General features: G+C 40.5%; 1 long non-coding RNA gene and 1 pseudogene across 2 annotated transcripts in view; one reads left to right on the top strand and one right to left on the bottom strand.

Moving 5' to 3' along the window:
- The window catches only part of LOC149445594 (protein AATF-like), a 117533-nt pseudogene extending 99923 nt beyond the window's left edge, over positions 1-17610 (bottom strand). Inside the window, exon 1 of the transcript XR_016306384.1 lies at positions 17517-17610. The product of XR_016306384.1 is annotated as a protein AATF-like (transcript). The remainder of the gene's footprint in view (positions 1-17516) is intronic.
- A 19-nt stretch (positions 17611-17629) lies between these two features.
- On the top strand, positions 17630-22831 carry LOC149445593 (uncharacterized). Its single transcript, XR_016306386.1, has 2 exons — positions 17630-17899; positions 22539-22831. It is a non-coding gene; the product is annotated as an uncharacterized LOC149445593 (long non-coding RNA).
- The last annotated feature ends 284 nt before the right edge of the window (positions 22832-23115 follow it).

Here is a 23115-nt window from a genome sequence, read left to right as displayed (position 1 = left end):
AAATTCTGAGGAAAATATTATGGAATCACAATGTACTTTGCAGTTCTAAAACAAACATCTGCATCAGATTACATCTGATTATTAGTCTGCAGCTTAAAAAAAAAAAAAGAAGAGTGCTTGCACACCTTGGTGTGTTGCTGTTGCACTAATCTGACTGATGTGAATCATGGCTCCAACACGAGAGATGTCAGTTGAAGCAAAGGAGAGGATTATAGAACTTCTTCAAGAAGGTAAATCATCATGGAATGTTGCAAAAGATGTTGGTTGTTCCCAATCAGCTGTATCTAAAATCTGGACTAAGTACAAATCAAATGGGAAAGTTGCAAAATGGAAGCGTACTGGTAGACCAACCAAGGAAGACATCAAAGCATCAAGACAGAAAACTTAAAGCAATATGTCTTGAAAACAAAAAATGCACAACAAAACAAATGAGGAACAAATGGGCAGAAACTGAAGTCAATGTCTGTGACCGAACTGTAAGACATCGCCTAAAGGAAATGGGATTTACATACAGAAAAGCCAAACGAAAACCATCATTAGAGTGGTAGTAAAGGCTGAAGGCTTTTTATCTTCATGCATTCTATACATGAAGGTAAAAAACATTCTGGGTGCAGCAGTGCTCCCAACCCCCTCAATATTACCTGAGAGTCATTGCAATCCAGTTATGTGAATGGCAGCCTCGGCTGTCACAGGTCTCTGCCCCCTCATTGGCTGAGACAGCAAGCGGGAGCCATTGGCTCCCACTGCTGTCAATCACAGCCAGTCAGCCAAAGAGGAGAGAGAGGGGCGAGGCCAAGCCACAGCTCCATGTGTGCATGGACACAAGGAGCAGCAAGTGCCCCCCATAGCAAGCTGCTTGCTGTGGGGGGCACCCGACAAGAGGGAGGTGGACCAGAGAAGAGGAGGATCCAGGCTGCTCTGTGCTAAATCAGTGCACAGAGCAGGTAAGTATAGACATGTTTGTTATTTTACAAAAAAAAATTACCCTTTAGAATCGCTTTAACACAGAACAGCAAAAAAACAAAGTTACAGTGGACTAAAGAAAAGCAATCATGGACTGTGGACGGCTGGATAAAAGTGATATTCAGTGATGAATCACGAATCTGCATTGGGCAGAGTGATGATGCAGGAACTTTTGTTTGGTGCCATTCCAATGAAACGTATAGACAACTGCCTGAAGAAAACATGCAAATTTCCACAACCATTGATGGCATGGGGTTGCATGTCAGGTAAAGGTATGGGGGAGATAAAAGTTTTCAAATCTTCAATAAATGCACAAGTTTATATTGAGATTTTGGACACTTTTCTTATTCCATCAATTGAAAGGATGTTTGGTGATGATGACATCATTTGTAGGATAATGTATCTTGCCATAGGGCGAAAGTCGTGAACATTTGTCTACAAGAAAGACATACGGGGTTTATTTACTAAAGCTGGAGAGTCTAAAATCAGACTCCCTTCTGCATAGAAACCAATCAGCTTCTAACCTCAGCTTGTTCAATGAAGCTTTGGCAATGAAACCTGGAAGCTGATTGGTTTCTATGCAGAAGGGAGTCTGATTTTGGACTCTCCAGCTTTAGTATATAAACCCCACGATGTCAATGGCATGGCCTGCAAATTGGTGGACTTCAGTCTATTTGAAAATCTATGGTGGAAATTAAAGAAAATCGTCCATGACAAGGCTCCAACCTGCAAAGCTGATCTGGAAACTGCAATAAGATAAAGTTGGAGCCGGATTGATGAAGAATACTGTTTGTCAATATTAAATCCATGCCTCTGAGAATTCAAGCTGTTATAAAAGCCAGAGGTGGAGCAACAAAGTACTAGAGGGGTACTGTATTGTATTTTTTTTCATGATTCCATAATAATATTTTCCTCAGGATTGAGTGATTCCATATTTGTTTTTCCTCTGCTTGAAATAGTTGCAACTGACTACAGTTTTCTTTCTTTTTTAATTGTTTTTAAGTGTTTCTTAAAGCCAGAAGGTTGGAATGTTAAATGACAACAGTTTTGAGGCATGTCTGTGATTAGTTTTTTGCCTACACAATTAAACAATTGAATGAACATTTTCTAAGAGTGGTGATTCCATACTTTTTGCCATGGGTTGCATATGCATATTTCCCCATGTTTTGTCACAACATGTACTTGAGAATATCTGATGATCCTGATAGAAAAGCAGTCCCCCTCTAGCTTCCTGTAGTGAGCAAATTATATGATTGCAGCTGCACTTAAATGCTTAGTATTGTTGCCAGCTCTTTGTTGGACTAATTAAGCACCCTCTCCCCCTTTTATACCTCCCATTATTAAAACCTTAGTACTGGTTCATTCCCATAACCACACTCCGCGGTTTCTCCGCACTCTCCTGTTATTTCAGGCAGTGGGGACAATGATGTCAGACCACTACAGACTGCATGACTGGCAAGATTATCAGGTATTAAAGGGAGACATATTATGAGGAAATACAAGCACCTCACAACTTATAGGACTTAATAGACCTTCAGAGGTCTAGTGGTGTCCATACCTATCCAATATTAGGTAAGTGCTCATAAATTTATGGCTGATCGGTATATGCTTGCATTGGAAAGATGTGCTGGTTAGTTTCTTTTTTCCAATCTTGTTCACACATACAGTAAGTGATAATGTGTATTAGTTGCTACTTGTACAATGTCCTACATTTTAGAAGAAAAGCTTGTTACCCCCTCTAAGCAAGCATGGTGAATCCATACGACCATGCCTTAGTGCTCTGCAGTTATAGACATGCCCTTTCCTGTATGCCTTATTACAAGCAAATGTGCAGACTAGTGGGAGGAGCTTTGGGAAAAAAGCCAGGTAAGCTGAACAGCTGTAGTGACTGCAGTGACACCAGGAGGTGGAATGAATGCATAGGTGCCATTACATGTAGTATCACAAGTCCTTTATATGAATTACTATATGTGGTGAAGGCTGCATTATCAAGCAGGGAGAGGTTTCCCTAAAAGGAGGTTTTTCTGCATCCACTGGCATTCAGCAGGCAGAGTGTGACAGAGGCCCTCTGTCAGAAGTATTTGAACACCCTGCAATTTTGCAAGTTCTCCAACTGAGAAATCATGGAGGGGTCTGAAATTCACATTGTAGGTGCATTCCCACTCTGAGAGACAGAATTAAAAAAAAAAAAAAAAAAAAAAATCAGGAAATCACATTGTATGATTTTTTTATTTATTTGCACTGCTGAATTCTGGCTCTCAAAGACCTGTTTTGAGAAATTCTGGCCTGTTACTGTGCCTTTAAAAAGTCCACCTCTACTCCACTCATTAATCTAACTTAGTAGCACCTGTCTGAGCTCTTTAAAGACACCTGTCCACTCCACAGTCAGTCAGACGCCAACTACTACCATGGGCAAGACCAAAGAGCTGTCAAAAGACACCAGAGACAAAATTGTGGACCTCCAGAAGGCTGGAAAGGGCTACGGGGCAATTGCCAAGCAGCTTGGTGAAAATAGATCAACTGTTGGAGCAATTGTTAGAAAATGAAAGAGGCTAAAGACGAATGTCAGTCTCCCTCGGACTGGGGCTCCATGCAAGATCTCACCTCGTGGGGTATCACTGATGATAAGAAAGGTGAGGAATCAGCCCAGAACTACAAGGGAGGAGCTGGTCAATGACATGAAGAGAGCTGGGACCACAGTTTCAAAGGTCACTGTCAGTAGAACACTACGCCGTCATGGTTTCAAAGTCATCACATGTCCAGGCCCGTCTGAAGTTTGCCAATGACCATCTGGATGATCCAGAGGAGGCATGGGAGAAAGTCATGTGGTCAGATGAGACCAAAGTAGAACTTTTTGGTCTAAACTTCACTTGTCATGTTTGGAGAAAAAAGAAGGATCAGTTGCATCCCAAGAACACCATCCCTACTGTGAAGCATGGGGGTGGTAACATCATGCTTTGGGGGTGCCTTTCTGCGAAAGGGACAGGACAACTGCACTGTATTAAGGAGAGGATGAATGAGGCCATTTATTGTGAGATTTTGAACAATAACCTCCTTCCCTCAGTCAGAGCATTGAAGATGGGTCATGGCTGGGTCTTCCAACATGACAACGACCCGAAGCACAGAGCCAGGATAACCTAGGAGTGGCTCCGTAAGAAGCATATCAAGGTTCTGGAGTGGCCTAGCTAGGCTCCAGACCTAAATCTAATAGAACATCTTTGGAGGGAGCTGAAACTCCATGTTGCTCAGCGACAGCCCCGAAACCTGACAGATCTAGAGGAGATCTGTGTGAAGGAGTGGGCCAAAATCCCTCTTGCAGTGTGTGCAAACCTGGTCAAAAACTACAGGAAACGTTTGACCTCTGTAATTGCAAACAAAGGCTTCTGTACCAAATATTAACACTGATTTTCTCAGGTGTTTAAATACTTATGTAGTGCAAGACAAATAAATTCTTTAAAAATCATACAATGTGATTTCCTGAATTTTTTTTTTATTCTGTCTCTCAAGAGTGGGAATGCACCTACAATGTGAATTTCAGACACCTCCATGATTTCTAAGTGGGAGAACTTGCAAAATCGCAGGGTGTTCAAATACTTCTGTTCCTCACTGTATATATAGGGGTCAAATCCTGACAGTAAGCACATTTTTTGCACATGTGGTGACACTGAGTGAAGAGCACAATGGATGAATATTTATTGATTTCTGTGACTACTTTAAAGGAGAAGCAACCCGAAGCTCTTTTGGTCCTACTTCTATGGATCACAGGAATGCACTTAGATTTGCACTAAAGCCTGCAGTCGGCTGACATCACTCAGCCAGTCCAGGCTCTGGAAAGAACCTGACTTTAAAAGAGAAGTATGGACATTCAAAAAAAAAAACAAAAAAAACACTAACACATTTATACTCACCTAGCTGCATGCAGTATTGATCCAATGCTGTACCGCAACCCCGTCAGCTTTGCACTGACCAAAGACCTCAGTTTTTAGCATTCTGTGAACTGTGGAAACTGTCAGCCTCTGGCTCTCTGCTCTGCCCCCCACCCACGCTCACTGGAGTGCTGGGCTGTGGAGGGTAGCAAGAGGGGCTGGCTCAGGGTCTCAGCAGATGACCGAGAGGCTGAGCCAGCTGTCAACCCAGGCATCTGCTCCATAGCCTGGACCAGCTCTATGACATCAGTTGACAGTGGGATTTAGCCTGCTGCAGGCCAAAACGGATCACAGGAGATCAAAACGAACTACACTCCTGTGTCCTATAGAAGTATAGCCAAAATAGCTTTGGCTATACTTATCCTTTCATGTCAGGATCCACCCAGATGCCTGACCAGCAGCTGGCTCAGCCTCTCAGCATGCTGCCGAGAGCCTGAGCCAGCTGCTCCTGCCCCCTCCATAGCCCAGCTCTCCACTGACATTTACCACCACTCTACTCACTGAAGACCAAGAACTGAGAAATCAGCGGTCTTTGATCGCTCAGTTCTTGGTCTTATAGGTGGCGAGGGACAGATGCAGCATCATACTGATTCTCCATCTACCCGAGTATGATGGGCTTTTCCCCTAACCTCTCTTTTAATGAACTTTTAAGAGTTTATAATCAGATATTATTAGAGCACATACATGGAGTTCTATTTTAAGTGTTTTTTCACCAAATTTGGGTCCATGAATATTATTGCGATTTTTCTGACGTAAGAGTTTTTATTTGAGAGTTATTAGTAATTTTTTGGTGCATATATACTCATATTTTGGAGTACTACACTTTTTTATCATATAAATTAGTCTAGAGGTATACGCGATATACTTTTTGATGTTTGCTAGCTCTACAAATAGGTTATTGGTGGTGTTGGGTGGCTGCACGGGGAAAAATGTTATGTAATATAATCTATGCTTTACCTGCGTGGTATTTAGGGATGTCTTAGAACAGCCTAGTTATGTGGGGAGAATGTCACGCTCCCCTTTGAGCAATGCCTACGTCTTGTTGCAGGGCACCAAGAATTTATTTCAGGTGACAATGATGTCGTCATGTGCCAGTGGCTTTAGCTGCATCATGAATCTCTCCCCCAACCAGGATCACTTTCTGGATTTAAATACGAGCACAATACAATGGATAGTTTTCATTACCAGCTAATTAAAAGTAGGATGCCAATAAAATGTTTTAAGAAAAAAAAAAAAAAAAAAAGGGGATTATAGGCGCTACCACCATAAGCATCAAAAATAACAGCAATTTGCTAAATAAATGAAAGTCTCTAAATAAAGTCCAACACAACACCATGCGTTAAATCTTCTGTGTTTCTATCCATAAATCTTGTAAGGGCTCATGTACACGGGACATTTGAAAAACTTTTCTGACTGCTGGAGCCTGACTGCTAGAAGACGTAGGTCAAAAACATCAGTTTAGCCGTGTTTGTGTTTAGAAGCGTTTTTAATAGATAACCTCAGGAGACCCTCCCAAATGCCCAGAATGCACTGAAAAATAGTAAATAATTAACTATTTCACACATTTTGTGAGAAATAGAGTGAGCAGAAGCAGAGACAGCACTACTTTCTGATGGGTGTTGCAACTGTAGCAAAAGTGGCTCATGAAACGTGCTTGGCCCTGTGTGAGGAGCTACATAGCGCTGTAATGCCTGCAGTGCCTCCAGCTCCATTCTGGAGTGCACACAACACTCCTTTTGTGCTTTTTTGCTGTGTTTTGATGTGTTCCAGTACAGTTCTGTGCAGAATAATGCAGCAGGTTCTACCATTTTTTCTTGCATACAAAACCTAGAACTGACTGCACTAGTGTACTAGGTCCATTTGAATACATGGAAAACGCTGTGAATGTATTTTTGATGCAGAAAAAAGGCACTGGATAGCATCTGGATATGGACCAGCCCAAAAAACAAACACGGTTAACCCTAAGGGCTCATGTACACTGCAGCTGCTAAACTGAAATTTAGGAGCAGTTGTGCCTTTTTTTTCAGCAGCCCCTGAACGCTCCTTTATGTTTTCCTATGTGTCCATATTCACATAGTCATTTCCAATAGTCTGCAGTTGAGCTTACAGGCATTTTTTTTAATCACTTTCAGGAATAGAGTTTACCAGCGTTTCAAATGCCAAACGCTTGTAACCGCATTTATACGCGTTTTTGGGCTGGTCCATATCCAGATGCTGTCCAATGCCTTTTTTCTTCATCAAAAATGAATGCACAACATTTTCCATGTATTCAAATGGACTTAGTACACCAGTGCAGTCAGTTCCAAGTTTCGCATGCAGTAAAATATGGTAGAACGTGCTGCATTATTACTGCACAGAACTGGGCATTTGGAAGAGTCTCCTGATGTCATCTTTTAAAAGCGCTTCTAAATGCAAACGTGCATAAAACCGGTTAAATGTGCATAAACACGTTCGTAAAACAAGGCTAAACTGATGTTTTTAACTTACGTTTTCTAGCAGTTTTCAGCAGTCAGAAACATTTTTCAAATGCCCTGTGTACATGAGCCCTAACAGTGCCACCACGATTCCCCACCACTGTGAGAAGTGCACACTCACTGACACTTCAATGACATCAATGACTTCTGTTTTACTAAAGGTCAAAAAAGTGCTGTGGGTCATATAGTATCCCCCACAATGGATAATGGCCATCTAGTTTACTTCCCTCATAATTTCCTTCCTTTGTAAAGCGTCCCTCCAGAAAATAACCATACCTACAGTCCAAAAGAAAAGGGCTTATAGTGTAGTATTTTCTATTATTTATTACAGATACTTATATAGCGCCGTCAATTTACGCAGCGCTTTACATACATATATTGTACATTCACATCAGTCCCTAACCCTCAAGGGATGTACAATCTACGGTCCCTAACTCACATTCATACATACACATACTAGGGCCAATTTAGACAGGAGCCAATTAACCTACCAGCATGTCTTTGGAAAACGTATATAAAAAGGTAAAAACTTTTACATTCACATGAACTTGTGCCCAAGATTGGCACAGATGTCAGCTTATTGTGAACCGTGAAATAACTAAAGACGTAAAAAAAACTGTTAAAACCAACCTAACAAGGGTTGTTTCATTTTTAAAATTAAATGTTCCTCTGTTTAACCACGTATTAACCCTTAGTTTACTCTAATCAGTACTAATTAACTCTTTATTCTCCATTCAATTATAATTTTCCTAATTTTTTTTGTTTCTCTTTTATTACAAATAATATTTACACTTTTTTTGTTTGCTTTGTTCATTAATATGCTTACACCTTTAAATGGGACAAATTACCGAATAAAATGCACACTTTTTATGTGCAGTAACACTTATTTATTTTTAAACTAACACTGCTCAAATGCTTTGTTACATTTAATTGCAAAAAACAAATTGTTGCAAGACAATATTCACAAAAAGAAAGACATATTGTTTTTATTTTTTTTAAATACAACCATGTGTTACGTTGTTATATTACAGCGACTCTACAGGTTAATTTTTTTTTTTTTAAATAACAAACATGTCTATACTTACCTACTGTGTGCAGTGGTTTTGCACAGAGCAGCCTGGATCCTGCTCTTCTTGGGTCCCCAGCAGGCTCTCCTGGCCCCTCCCTCCTGCCGGGTGCCCCATCAGCAAACAGTTTGCTTTGGGGGCACCCACTGCTCCGTGTGTCCATTCACACACAGCCATGACTTGACTCCGCCCCATCTCTCTGACTGGCTGTCATTGACAGTTTTCAGCCAAGACTGTCTCAGCCAATGAGGAGGCAGAGACCTGGGACAGCCGAGGCTGTCATTCACATTGCATGATCGCGATGAGGCTCAGGTAAGTATTGAGGAGGCTGGGGGCACTGCTGCACACAGAAGGTGTTTTACCTTCATGCAGCCTTTACAATCACTTTAAGTAATGACAAAGTTATCACCGAATAAACAGGCTCATAGCAGAAATGTAAAAATTGCTCTGGTGCATAAGGGGTGAATAGGTGTGAGAGGTGAAGTGGTCAACTTTAGGTCTTTAATTTTATGAGTCTTTTGCAGGAAGAATTTTTTATATTTCTAAATAGCAACACTTTTGCTTTAATAAAGTCTGTTTGGAGCATTTATTATACTGCACAGTGCCAAGACTCCAGTCCAGAGCTTGTTCAATAACCCCTATAGTGACAGAGGGTAAAACAAATTCTAATGCCAGAACACAATTTTGCAACTTTAACATGTGTTAGCAAAACTTTACTTTTGATCATAACTACTTTGCGTATCGAGGTGGACTAAACTGTTTTTTCAGAACAAATTGGACTTTTGTTTAGTGGTAAATGGCAATGGATATCTCCTGATTTTTTTTTTTCATTATCAAAGGATAAATTGGCCCAACATAGTATAAAAAAAAAGAATTTTTTAAAATGCAACTCTATATTTCTTGATACTACCATAACCTACCACCAAAGAACCCAAAATAAATTCTCCTGCTCCTTACAATCACAGAGATACCACACACATTGTACTCATAGTACAACCCGAAAACAATAGTGCACATTTGGCTTTATTTTTATCCTACCAAACACCCACTGACACAGTAATTGATATTGGTATGAATTTAAAAAAAAAAAATCCTGCCCAAAATATACTGTCCCTGACCTTTGACCCTTACTTGACCCAAACACTAACTGTGGCTCTGACCTAGATCAAACCTTGATCTAGCTATTTTTAATGTATTTTAGTTATTTATTTACTTCTTTCTTCCTGCAAGGGGAGAACGATGCAATCGCGTTGATTTACTAAAACTGAAGAGTGCAAAATCTGGTGCAGCTCTGAATTGAAACCAGCTTCCAGGTTTTATTGTCAAAGCTTGATTGAACAAGCTGAAGTTAGAAGCTGATTGGCTACCATGAACAGCTGCACTGGGTTTTGCACTCTCCAGTTTTGGTAAATCAACCCCAAGGTATATCTCCCTCCATTCTGAGATAATTCATAGTGACTTGATTGCTGCAATAGCCAATCAGAGGCTATCACAGCGATTAGGTGACCCAGAACTGGGAGTCTCAAGTCGCAGTTGCTAGTACAGGATCTGGGGCTCCTGGTGAGAGCCTGGTGTCTTTGCTGGGAATGAGCTGTACAAGCGGGGTTACTTCCGTGAGGCCTTATATATGCATACGGTTGGCAGGAAGGGATTAAAGTATAACTACATGCAAAACGTTTCTTAGTTGTGGATAGAGTGGAGGGGGGGTTAGAACACCTATCAGGTTTCAGCATTATCTGTGCCCCCATTTGGGGGGAGATTTACCCTATTTCTCTGATTTGTCCTGTGTACTATTATAGCCCAAAGTGAATGTAAATCAAAAATTTTGGGTTGTCATCAGAACAGTGATAGAGGGGAAATCTTCCAATAAGGACCCTATTTCTGGTGGCCACCAGGTATTCCCTCAGCTTGGGGAGATTTCCTTTCACTTATAACCCTCTATTACTCTATCCAAAATGAAAAAAAAATTGCTATTAAGTTAATGACACCCCTAAAACAGTTTGCAAAACACAGTGCGATTGGCTGAATTGGATAGAATGGAATGCAATACAAAATGAATGGCTCAAATCACACTGCAAAAGAATTGCATGTGATTTGAGCAGGAATGCAATGTGATTTCTGTCCAAATGACATGCAATTTCTCGCACTACATCAGTGTAATAATGTTGGCTTGGAATATGTCTTAGTTGAGGACAGTGGAATAATCACTGGACCTGCTGGGTTTATCGTATTGGAAAAAGCCTTGATGTCAATGTAAATATTCTGGTTCCCAGGTAGGTTCTGCACCTCAGGAGATCTTCACGGTCTCCTTGGCTAGTAGTATAGTGTAACAAAAATGGAAATTAAAACGTGACATAACTGATAAAGAGATTCAGATACAATTTTATTTAAAAAAATGTTAGTGGGACAAATCAAAGAACATCCAATGCGTTTAAGGGGTACAAAGAACATCTAATTTATCAGGGTTTGATTAAGCACATGTGAATGGACTGGAAGTGAGCTCAAACTATAACGTTATTTCTTAAAATGTATAATGTGAGCAGTTCTTGTCAGCAGCTGGTTTGGCATCCTGGTAAGCACAAAGGAACAAATATCATTAACCCCCTTAAGACCGCCTAATACATTTTTTTAAGCTCCTTGGTGTGATGCTTTTTTGAACCACCACCCTCCCTTCATGAACAAAAAAAAAAGTGAACCTTGAAAGCACAGCACACAAAAAAGTGCACAGAGGGTACAGTATAGCCAATGCTCCTGAGAGAAAGAGCCTCCAACCATGAACCTCCCAGAATGCAAGGCTCCTGACAGACAAGGTACACCAGGCTTGACAAATTTGCTTTCAATCTAAGAGCTAGCGAAAACAGCTAGGAGCCAGGTGGGGGGGGGAGCAGCATAACAGGTGTGGCACAGCAGGGCAAGAGGGGGGGCAGCGGGACAGGAGGGGGAATTGTCACGGGAGAGGGAGGGGCAGTGCCGGCAGTGGGTGGGATGGCAGGGCCCAGTCACCGTGACGCAGTTTCTGGTTGTCATGGTGACTTGGGATTTGTCGAGCCCTGAGGTACACCATGGTCTACTTAGGCTGAAACCTAGTGGACCCCACTTCTTAGGGACCAGCTGAGGCCGACCTGTCAAGATCTTGATGAGGAGCTCTCCTGAAGAGAGACCCCTCCAAATGGGGAGAAGCAAAAGACCTGAAGGCCAGAGAACCTCCCCTGAGGCTCTTCAATGACCTGCATCCTCTGTTTCTGCAGAAAAAAAACACACAAATGAAGTGTAAGTGCTTGTGATATAAAAATGAGACAACACAAAAAAGTGCTATGTGCAATACACTGCGAGCCTTTTGGGCGATATAAAAATTGCCCTGGTCAGACCAAAGGCGTATTGCAAGAAAAGCATAAGGTGATGTGACCTAGTGCCAGTGAGACACTAATGGTGTGGTGCAGTTCAAAAGTGTTTCTCCAGCACCTCTGGGATACCACCCCAGGGTGCACATCATCGGGAGCTCGTTACAACTTACAGGACAGACATATGCAACCCCATTCAAATTAGGAAGGCATTAGAACTTAGGGAGGCAAGATTCAACCTGGAGAAAAAAAGGGTCCCCCTTGCCATTCCCACCTTATTACATCAGGAAAATATTACCAGCGCCACCCCCCTTCCTATAAAGGATGCCAGCAGATAAAAACAATGTTTCCTTTTAGTTTGTTTCCTGAGATAAAAGAAACAAAGTAACCTTTAGCTCCAGGGAAAGTGACAGCTATTTCTGTGAGCTATAGTGAAGAAAAAAAAAAAAGCCGGCAATTGCATTTAAAAATCGACACCGACATACACTTCGTATTGTGAAAAAAATTAGTAAACCTAGGCATTAATTTCAATGGATTTTCATTCGGAAACCGAAAATTACGTTAACCGAGGCATTCGGAAACCGAAGTACACCTGTATATGAGATTGCAGGGACATTTTAGAGAATACACCACTCTTTTAGTTTCATATGATATAAATTGTCTAATACTGTATTCCTTCCCTGTGTTTTGAAATGAGGATCTTCTTTTAAGATTATTTTTTACCCTACTACAGCTGTAGCATCTCCCATATGCGTAGAATCCTGTACCTTGGAAAATGTGGGGTTAGGTATTAGGTTGGGGGGTTCTATAACATTTTTAACCAATTTATCCCTTACGTTGGGGGCTTTCTTGATTATAAATTTTGGACGTTGAGGTATTATGGTGTTTAGGTGTTTGTCCTGGTCAATATATTCCAATGTTTATCTATGATGCGTTCCACCGATTTATATTGTGTGATGTATTCTAAAACAACCGGTTTTATCTTTTATCTCTGCCCTAACATTGAATACTTTATCCTGTAGTAAGGAAATTCTATTAAGATCTCCTACTTTTAAATCTCTCTTTTTCAATAACTCTTTGTTGGTAGCCTTTTGGAATGAAGCTATTCGCTATAATCCGGCTTTGTACTTCATAATCTTGGGTTCTAGTACAGTTTCTTTTAATACGCATAAATTGCCCCCTTGGGATATTTGTGTGCCAACGTTTAAAATGACAGCTGGTTGCAGTCATATATCCATTTATATTGGTGTTTTTGAAATAAATTTTGGTGTAAGGAGTATTAGCATCCTTAATAATCTCTATATCTAAATAGTTTATGCTTTGATTATGAATATCCCAGCCTAATTTTATATCTTTATTAGTTTGATTTAAATATTCCAGAAATTCTTCCAGCATCCGTGTTTCTCCCTGCCATATAATTATGAGATCATCTATAAACCTCCAATATATCATGACTTCCTTTCTATTGCTTCCAAATACAATCTGTTCTTCCCATTGGAATAAATTGACTATAGTGGGAGCAAATTTTGCTCCCATAGCTACTCCCATCATTTGAAAATAGTTCTCCCTTGTACCAGAAATAGTTGTGTTTAAGACAAAATGCTAAACATTTAATGATAAACCTTTGGTGTTTGTGTGTTAGCGTAGAGTATTTTTTCAGAGCCCATTTGGCTGCTTGTATTGCCCCTTCATGGTCTATGTTGGTGTCTAATGCTGAAAACATCAGCTGTACTCAAAATAGTATCATGAATGGGCTCTATGTTTTGAATGAGTTGTATAATATGTTTAGTATCTTTGGGAATGCTGGAGTTTTGGTCACCAGTGGTTGTAAAAAACAATCCACGTATTCTTCAATTCTTGCTGAAAGGGAGTCTATTCCGTTTATAATAGGTCTTCCCTGGGGTTGTTTGCTATCTTTGTGAATTTTTGGAACTGTATATATCACTGGTAATTTTGCATGTGGACAGGATCAGATATTTTTCTTTTATTCAGTATACCTTTCCTACTAACTATTTTTTCCAGTTCTTTTTTATAATCTTTTAGTATAATTTCATGGGGTCACTATTTAAAGTCATGTAGGTATTTCTGTTACTGAGCATCTTATTCATCTCTTGTTCGTAATATTGTTTAGATAGTACAACTATCCCCCCCTTTGTTTGCAGGTCAGATAACAAATATCCTTTCTTTGCTCCAATGCTTCTATACCTTTATTAATCCCAGCCGTGCCCCTATGTTTTCTTATAGAGAGACTAAGTCCTCTAGGACCAATTTTTTAAACAGGTCTATATATCTGTTGTCTGTGGGCACCGGATTGAATGTGGATTTATCCCTCAGCAGCGTATGATGTACTTCCATTCCATCATTATATATGAGGGTCATATTGGGGTTTTGAGCATATTTTTTAATATTGAGATTCCTAACCAGTTTTTGAATGTTTACGTAAGTGTCAAACTTGCTTAAACTTTTGCTTGGGGCAAATTTTAGTCCTTTATCCAGAACCAGTAACTCTTTCTCAGTGAGTATGACCTCACTGATGCTGAAGATACCCATTTCTCCTTTCTTTTTTCTGGTTTTCTCCTTCCTCCTCTACATCCTCTCTTGCAGGTCTTTCCCTGTATTCTCCCCTCCCTTGGGATGGATTCCATCCTATAAAAGGATTGGGGATGGGGGATACTGGTTCTTTCTGTGCCAGGGGTGAATATCTATTTTGCACAGATACTTGGTAAGGTCTGAATGTGGGTTTTTGAATTGGGGTCTTGATAATTGTTATTATAAGATGCATAATTGTTGTGTGAACCTAGGTATGTTCTAGGTGGATATCCGCTGTTTGAATGCTCATATTGGGGTCTGCCCCCATAGGATGTGTAGTGTTCTATATGGAGCTTGGGTGGTCTCCAATGATAGTTATCCTGTTTTGGTGTGTTATCTTCATAATGGGTGTTTTTACTTTAATATGCACCTCCTCTTTGGTTTTGATGTTACGGGATTTTAAAACCCAAACTCTTTTTCGTTTTTGGTGAGTGTATCTCTTTCTGGTGTGTGTGTGGACTAATTGCACCTGCTATTTAAATACCTGTTTTTGTTGGTAATCTTGTAGTACTCGGAGGTATTTTTTCTCTTACTTTTATTTTCTGAGTCTTTTTTCTGTATATTTTTGCTTAATTCATTCATTAGTCTGCCACACTCAGTCTGTTTTTAGTAGCTCAATTTTTTCCTTATACTCATTTATAAGTGTATCTAGTTTGTGCATTTTCCTTTGTTACCTTTTTTGAGAAAATGTAAGACCTTCATGCTCTTTTCTATGAAAAAATTTGACTTGACATGCTTCTTTAGTAATACTTAGTAAACAGGGGGTGAGATATAATTTTGTCTAAGTATTAATAACTATTTATGATTAGTTTTTAACAAATATTTTGTATAAATTAGCTAGATATACATGATTAATGTATCCAATCTTTACACTAATTCATACATTTCTTTCTAAAATATTTTATTAAAACCTTTTCACTTTCATTAATTTTAGTAACCACTTCAAGTCCGGACACTTTTATCCCCTTCCTGTCCAGGCCAATTTTCAGCTTTCAGCGCTGTCACACTTTGGATGACAATTGCGCGATCATGCAACACTGTACCCATATTAATTTTTTTGCATTTTTTTGAGACAGATAAAACTTAATTTTGGTGGTATTTACTCACCACTGGGATTTAATTTTTTTTTTTGCTATATAAATGAAAGTCAAAAATTTTTGAAAAAAAGTGTTTTTCTTATAAAGTTTTGGCAAGTTTAAATCTTGGCCAAAATGTATTCATTTTTTTTTACATTTTGTTTTATATTATTTATTTACTTTGTAACATACTGTCACCCTAGCAGTACAGTGTCACCATAGTGACATTGTACTACTTGTGGGGGGTGATGAAGATTTTTTTTTTTTTCACACTGATTGCTTTTACACCCGCAAAGGCTGTAAAAGCAATAGTTTCTCTTTCTCTATGGCTGCATTCTTGCAGCCATTGAGAAATACTGTGAGAGCTGTGATTGGTCACAGCTTGTCACATGGTACAAGGCTGTTGTGAATAGCCTTGTTCCATGTGATCATTCACAGATTTCACATGTAGTAAGAAATGTCAGAAGTGACAACTTGCTTACTGCTATTCATGTGATCACTGATTGTCCAATCAGTGATCACATGATCGGGACCTCACACAGAGATCCCGTATACCGGATCAAGGTGCATTATAATATGCATTAGCAAAATAATAACAGCAGTTTTGTTGGTTTATTGTATAATATTAGCAGATCACAGGAACATGGCCATCACCATGCAGGCTCCTATAAAAACGGCGCTAAGGCAGTATGTTAATAGTCGGCATCCTGGACCATATATGGTTGTAAACGCCGATATAAAAGTGGGGTTAGCTAAAAAGAATAGTCTTTGCACAATAAATTAATAGCGGTGCAGTTAGTTTTTTGCTTAATGTACAGCAGACTATAGAAACATGGCTAATGCCATGCAGGCTACTACAAAATGGCGCTGAAGCCTCCCCTATATAAGGATGAACAAGCGGCGTGTTGTCCAATCATTCCCCCTAAATACGAGGTGGCGTAACGCGTAGGGGAGGGCCTTTGAAGTCACCATGCTTGATGGTTTCATAGTGACACCAGCTGGATATACGCAGGATATCAACACTGCTAATATTCAGGAGGCAATTTATTGCACAAAGTGCTTCTGTATATTGACCATGTGAGTGTACTACTTTATACTAATAAATGAGTGTTTAATGATAAAGCACTCTGATCTGGTTATTCTCTTACCATACCCACCGCTGGAGGAGAGCCACTAGCTGAACGAAGGGGATCCTATTCAGCTGGATACCATCCCATCCACACTTGGTCCAATTAAAGGGACACAGGCTTTATATGACCTGACTTAACAGTTTGGTCATATATGTGAGGTGAGAGCACAACCGGTGGGGGTGCACAATTTTTGAAGTGAATTTTGACACTGAAGCACTAAATATAAATATTAAAGTAAACACAAGAATTGTGAAGAATTATATATGCATATATACAATTTTTTGTTATTTATAAAGTGGATTTATGTAAAATTGCACTTATATATTGGAACTGCTCATATTTATGAATTCTATTGGTAAAAGTGGAGCGCGGCACATTTTTGCAACATATGTAGCTGGTAAGTATGTTTGTTATTAAAAATAAATAACCCCGGTCACACTGATCCAACTTTGAAATCTCACAATTTCAAAGTCGGACGTTATTCCGGCTTGTAAGACACAGATGTCTATGCAAGTCGCACCTGAAGCGGTGCATGCACTACTTTAGAAATCAGTGCGGCTCCGACCAAGTCAGAATCGCACTGATATGACTGCTTTCATTGCGGACAACAGGGTGCAACTTGAAACTCGCATGGCAAGTCGCACCCAATGTGACTGGGCTCTTTTTTGTCCTAACATCACCTGCTCATACCAAGACTGGACAGGTAATGTATTCAGCAGTTGGAGCATTACTGACAAACGTGGAATACCTCAGGATGAATCTATATGTAGAGACATAACAGAGAAGGTAACGAGTCCCCCACCAGCACAACACATGTTCACTGCAACTGACTGAGAAGTGCCTGTGTAAGGCTTACAGGGTGCACGTGACTTCCCTCCACGAGCCACCCTTTCGCTCCCAGACATATTTATTTTGTCACCGGTGTAAATAAACCAAAATGAATCTCCCACCTTCATCCCCATCATCCTCAGGATCCCAAAATCGCGGCTGGGGGTTCAGCAAACTCTCCAACTCCAAAGACAAGGGCGCCGCCATTTTCCTGAAGCACGCCGGCAAATGACACGCCCCTTTTAGGATGACGTCACCTTCCTGTACACTTCCGCACTAATCTCTCAATAGAACTCTCACAAGAGGGCAATGTGTTGCTGGCTGTATAGCCGGGTACGTGCTGATTCGTAGACCGTGTGTGATGGGGACATCCGGGTACTGCATATTGCAGTGAGAACTGTTTAGTCCGCACTGATACTTGGCCTTGTTTCCTGTGTACCCTCCTTGTATGTAGTGGTGCTATGAAGACTCTGTGCATTACTGTGGGTCGGAGTTGATTGGGACGGTGAGCTTATGCTGGAACACCTTATATTTGTGAAGTAACACAGGAAGTCTCTTGTTGACCGCTGGAAGGTTTTACACCCCCCCCCCTTTCCTTTATGACCAGGGAATTTTTTCTTTGCTATTCAGCACTGTGCTACTTTAACCACTTGCCTATTGGGCACTTATACCCCCTTCCTGCCCAGGCCAATTTTCAGCTTTCAGCGCTGTCGCACTTTGAATGACGATTGCGCGGTCATACAACACTGTACCCATATGAAAGGTGTATCATTTTTTTCACACAAATAGAGCTTTCTTTTCGTGGTATGTACTTGCCGCTGGGTGTTTTATTTTTGCGCTATAAACAAAAAAAAAAGCAAAAATTATGAAAAAAAAGTTTTTCTTTGTTTCTATTATAAAATTTTGCAAACAGGTAATTTTTTTCCTTCACTGATGTGCATTGATGAGGTTGCACTGGTGGGTGGCACTGATATGCAACAATGATGAGCACTGATAGGCGGCACTGGTGGGTGGCTCTGATATGCAACAATGATGAGCACTGATAGGCGGCACTGGTGGGTGGCTCTGATATGCAACAATGATGAGCACTGATAGGTGGCACTGGTGGGTGGCTCTGATATGCAACAATGATGAGCACTGGTGGGTGGCAATGATATGTAACAATGATGAGCACTGATAGGCGGCACTGGTGGGTGGCTCTGATATGCAACAATGATGAGCACTGGTGGGTGGCACTGATATGTAACAATGATGAGCACTGATAGGCGGCACTGGTGGGTGGCACTGATATGCAACAATGATGAGCACTGATAGGCGGCACTGGTGGGTGGCACTGATTTGTAACAATGATGAGCACTGATAGGCGGCACTGGTGGGTGGCACTGATTTGTAACAATGATGAGCACTGATAGGCGGCACTGGTGGGTGGCACTGATTTGTAACAATGATGAGCACTGATAGGCGGCACTGGTGGGTGGCACTGATATGCAACAATGATGAGCACTGATAGGCGGCACTGGTGGGTGGCACTGATATGCAACAATGATGAGCACTGATAGGCGGCACTGGTGGGGGGCACTGATATGTAACAATGATGAGCACTGATAGGTGGCACTGATATACAACAATGATGAGCACTGATAGGCGGCACAGGTGGGTGGCACTGCTGAGCACAGATGGGTGGTACTGATCATCAGTCCCCTGATGATCCGTGCCGATCCGTTCTCTAACAAGTGCCGGTTTTCGGCAGTACTTTCCTCATGCTGTTACAGAGTGAGGAAAGCAGCCGATAACCGGCAACTGCATTTACCGGTGATCTGCTCTGTCATTGGACACGGCTGATCACGTGGTAAAAGGCCGCTATGATTGGCCTTTTACCACATCACGTGATCAGCTGTATCCACAGGACACAGCAATCACAGAGATCAACGGGTGCGCACCCTGGGGGTGTGCGCGTGAGGGCGTGTTCTGGGAGGATGTCATATGACGTCCTCCCAGAACTGGCTAGCCGCAGTGTAGCTGTCATTCAGCTATCTGCAAGTCAGCAAGTGGTTAAGCACTTGCCCTCCAGAGAATTTATCTCCTTTTTTGCGATACGGTGCTGCGTTACTTTAACTGACAATTGCGCAGTCGTACAACACTACATGAATGAAATTTATGTGCTTTTTTTCGTATAGCGTTTACAAATGGTGGTATATATACTGGAATTTTTATTTTTTTTATACTAGTAATGTTGGTGATCAGCGACTTATGGCGGGACTGCAGCGGGAACTAACAGCCACTGATTTCCCCAGTGACACTAAGCCTTGATTCACATCTGTGCAGGTGCTGCCGCTGTGCGACTTGCACAATTACATGCAGCCGCACCACCCACACAGAACAATGCTGTGCAGGGAGATACAAAGCAGCATGTCCATGCTGACAGGAGAGAGAGATGTGTTGTTTACACACAGATCTCTCCCCTCTCAACCCTACCGACGATCACCGAGTCCTGGCTGAGTACTGACATCCCCAGCAACCAATAGGGGCGTGGGTATGGCATGTGAGCGCCCCCTATCTGGAAATGCAAATCACGTATATATACACGTGATTTTGCACACCCTGCTGCCCTGTGGCAGTACTTCTGCTATAGGGTGGAGGGCAACTGGTTAACTGCAACTGCGCGGCCATGCAACTCTGTACCCAAATGCAATTTATATATTTTTTTCACATAAATAGAGCTTTCTTTTGGTGAAGTTTAAAAAACACTGTATTTTTTAATTTGTTATTATATAAATGTAAAAAGGTGGGACATTTTGAAAAGAAAAATCAATATTTTCTACTTGCTGATATAAAACATATCCAATAAAAAAATTACTTTCTTCATAAATTTAGGCCAAAATGTATTGTGCTACATGTCTTTGATAAAAAAAAAAAAAAATCCCAATAAGTGTATATTAATTTGTTTGTGAGAAAGTTACAGCGTCTACAAACTATGGTACATATACTGGAATTTACGCAGCTATGACACTATACTAGTAATTGTGGTGATCAGCGCCTTTTAGTGGGTCTGTGATGGGCAATCCGGTGCTAGCTGATGTGCACTGACATCAATAGTGACACACAGACACACACAAAAAAAAAAATCAATAAAGCATAATCCAATTTGCTCCAGCAGGGGAAAAATAGCATATTCACTGGATCAACTTTACCTATAAATATTAGTATCCAGCAGGGGCATATCATTAAATCAGTGGACCCGTGTACAAAATCATAAGTGGGTCCTAGGCAGTGAAAGAAAAAATGTGGCACGCAAAGCAGGTGTGGTTTAAATTGTGCTACAAATTGGGCGTGGCTTAAAAGGGGTGTGGTTAAATAGTGTCTGAGATGACTTACATAGTGCACAATGAGGTATTGTTAAATAGGTTATAGTAACCTGTTAGTAAGTGCTCCAGCAGTAGAATAATATACATGATAGAATGTCCATGCAAGAAGATGTATATAGGTAAAACGAAAAGGAACCTTAGAACCAGGATTGGTGAACATTTGAGAGATATCAGAAATGAAAATAGGAACGTAGGGAAGGGAGATAAAGAGAATCCACTGGCACAACATTTTAGAGAAGTACATGGAGGTAAAACAGAAGGCTTGAAAGTTAAAGGGATTTTCCTGCTGAATATTTCAGCTCGACGGGGAGACTTTGACAAAGTCCTCCTACAAAAAGAAAAATTCTGGATCTATACCCTGGGTGCACTGGTCCCATACGGACTAAATACAGAACTCAATTTTAAAGTCTTTCTAAATTGAGTCCCCGGGAATCTTTACCTTATCTTGAGCCATAAACTGTATTGGGTTACTTTGATTTGAAATGAAAATGGATCTACTTGGGTAAAATATAAATTCAACCCCGGGGCTCTTTTTTCCACTGAAGATTGAATTTTTATAACAATTAGAATAATACTAAAATTTGAATTCTGTACTTGGTCTTGATGTTTTTCCCCTTCTGAATTATAATAATTATTCTTTTCTATTATCCCTCTTAAAGGATGATATGGTTTACTTCAGTATGGTCCCCCTTATCTATTTGCCAGCAGTTAAATTTAAATTTAAATACTTGTTTTTTAATTCACTTTGGATTTCTGAATGTAGTGATATCTTTTCAACACAAGAGGGCGATATGGAGACTCCTTGGTATGCAATTAGTGCACCATATAAGGCAAAGGAAAGAAGTCCCCTCCCAGTTCTGACGAAGTCTGCGGTGATTGGCGGACGAAACGCGTCAACGTAATGACGTCACTACGCTCGGCGTCTTCATAGGGTGCGGCGCTCACGAGGTGGGAAGGAACGGTGGTGTCACAGCTCCTTGCTAGGAAGGCACGAGGCCCTCGGAAAACTACCATAAGGCTACTATTACAGCGGTTCGCAAACGGCAATCCTCTATGGGAATATATCTTCCACCGGTGGCAAGTTACTATAGCCTACTGCTGTTTAGACTTATAGAGCATATATGGAGTTAAGAGGGTATGTTATATGTGCCTGATTTACCCTGCGTCTTTTTGGGGAATTTTTTGGAAATCCTCTCTAGAGGAGAATATATATATATATATATACGCTATCCCATATAGGCATTGTATGCTGTGACAAAGCCATATCCTATAAGAACCGCTTCATTTTTCTCAGATTGAGTAATTTTTGGAAACCCTTCATTGGGTATATATACTCAGGTATCCATTGCCTGCTATATACATAATATATGTTCTTGGAATTCATCTATTGAGACCACCTGGCTTCCCACCCCCATATGCACCTTTGAACAAGCATCAAGGACCTGATCCTATTTCAAGTCGACAGGAGTCTTCTTGATCATAATTGATGGTAATATACCCATACTTTGCGTTTGTTTTCAGGGTTTTTACTTGATGCTCGTGATCTATACAATAATTTTTATATATATCCTCAGAATCATTTGGTACTGTGGATTTTGTTTCACTTGGGGTGGTTACCCAGGAAGTCTCCACATTTAAGAAGCTGGTATGACAGTCTAACTACTGAGAAGGTAATAAAAGTGTCTATTGACTACTGTATAGGGTGGCCTAGTATGGCCTAGGTGCGATTTAGCTCCTTGATTATCACATATATTTATTTATCTCATCTTTATGTTCCAGTTTCCACATACCAGGAGGTTACTCTACATACCCTGGCTTATACCAAGAACATACCTGTTGAATACACGGTTTACTCTAATACAAGTTGGAAATTTATGGAAACCTAGGATCAGAACCACACCACTATTCCACATTGCCCTATATGGTACCCTATTTGCCAATATGACCCAGAAATGAGGACGCCAAGTGCTTTTAAAATGATTTTATTTGTTTGATATGTTCACCGTGCTTATGTTTAACCTCCTTATGATCTATGTGATCAAATAAAATATTGTCTAATTTTTGAACCCATATTACTCTGCTTGGATCCTTTAGTAACCTTCTTTTCTTCGGTAGGGGTGCTCTGGTCACACTACCATATTTTTCAATATTGTTAAATAGGGAATGTACAGTGTGGAGTGTATGACAGTGGGTAGTATGTACAGGGAGAGAAGTGCAGAGTGTATGCCAGATGGTAGTATGTATAGGATGGTGTCAGTAGGGCAGTGGATGGTATCAGTAGTTCTTTTTTTATAAAATATTTTTTGTTTTTACAGTTTAATGTTTTATTATTTTTATCATTTTTTCGAAATGCTTT

This window comes from Staurois parvus, unplaced genomic scaffold (assembly GCF_062004578.1).
Source record: "Staurois parvus isolate SC_StPar_1 unplaced genomic scaffold, SC_StPar_1.0 ptg000717l, whole genome shotgun sequence".
Classification (NCBI taxonomy): domain Eukaryota; kingdom Metazoa; phylum Chordata; class Amphibia; order Anura; family Ranidae; genus Staurois; species Staurois parvus.
The sequence above is the reverse complement of the archived record's forward strand: the minus strand, read 5'-3'. Positions and strand labels throughout refer to the sequence as shown.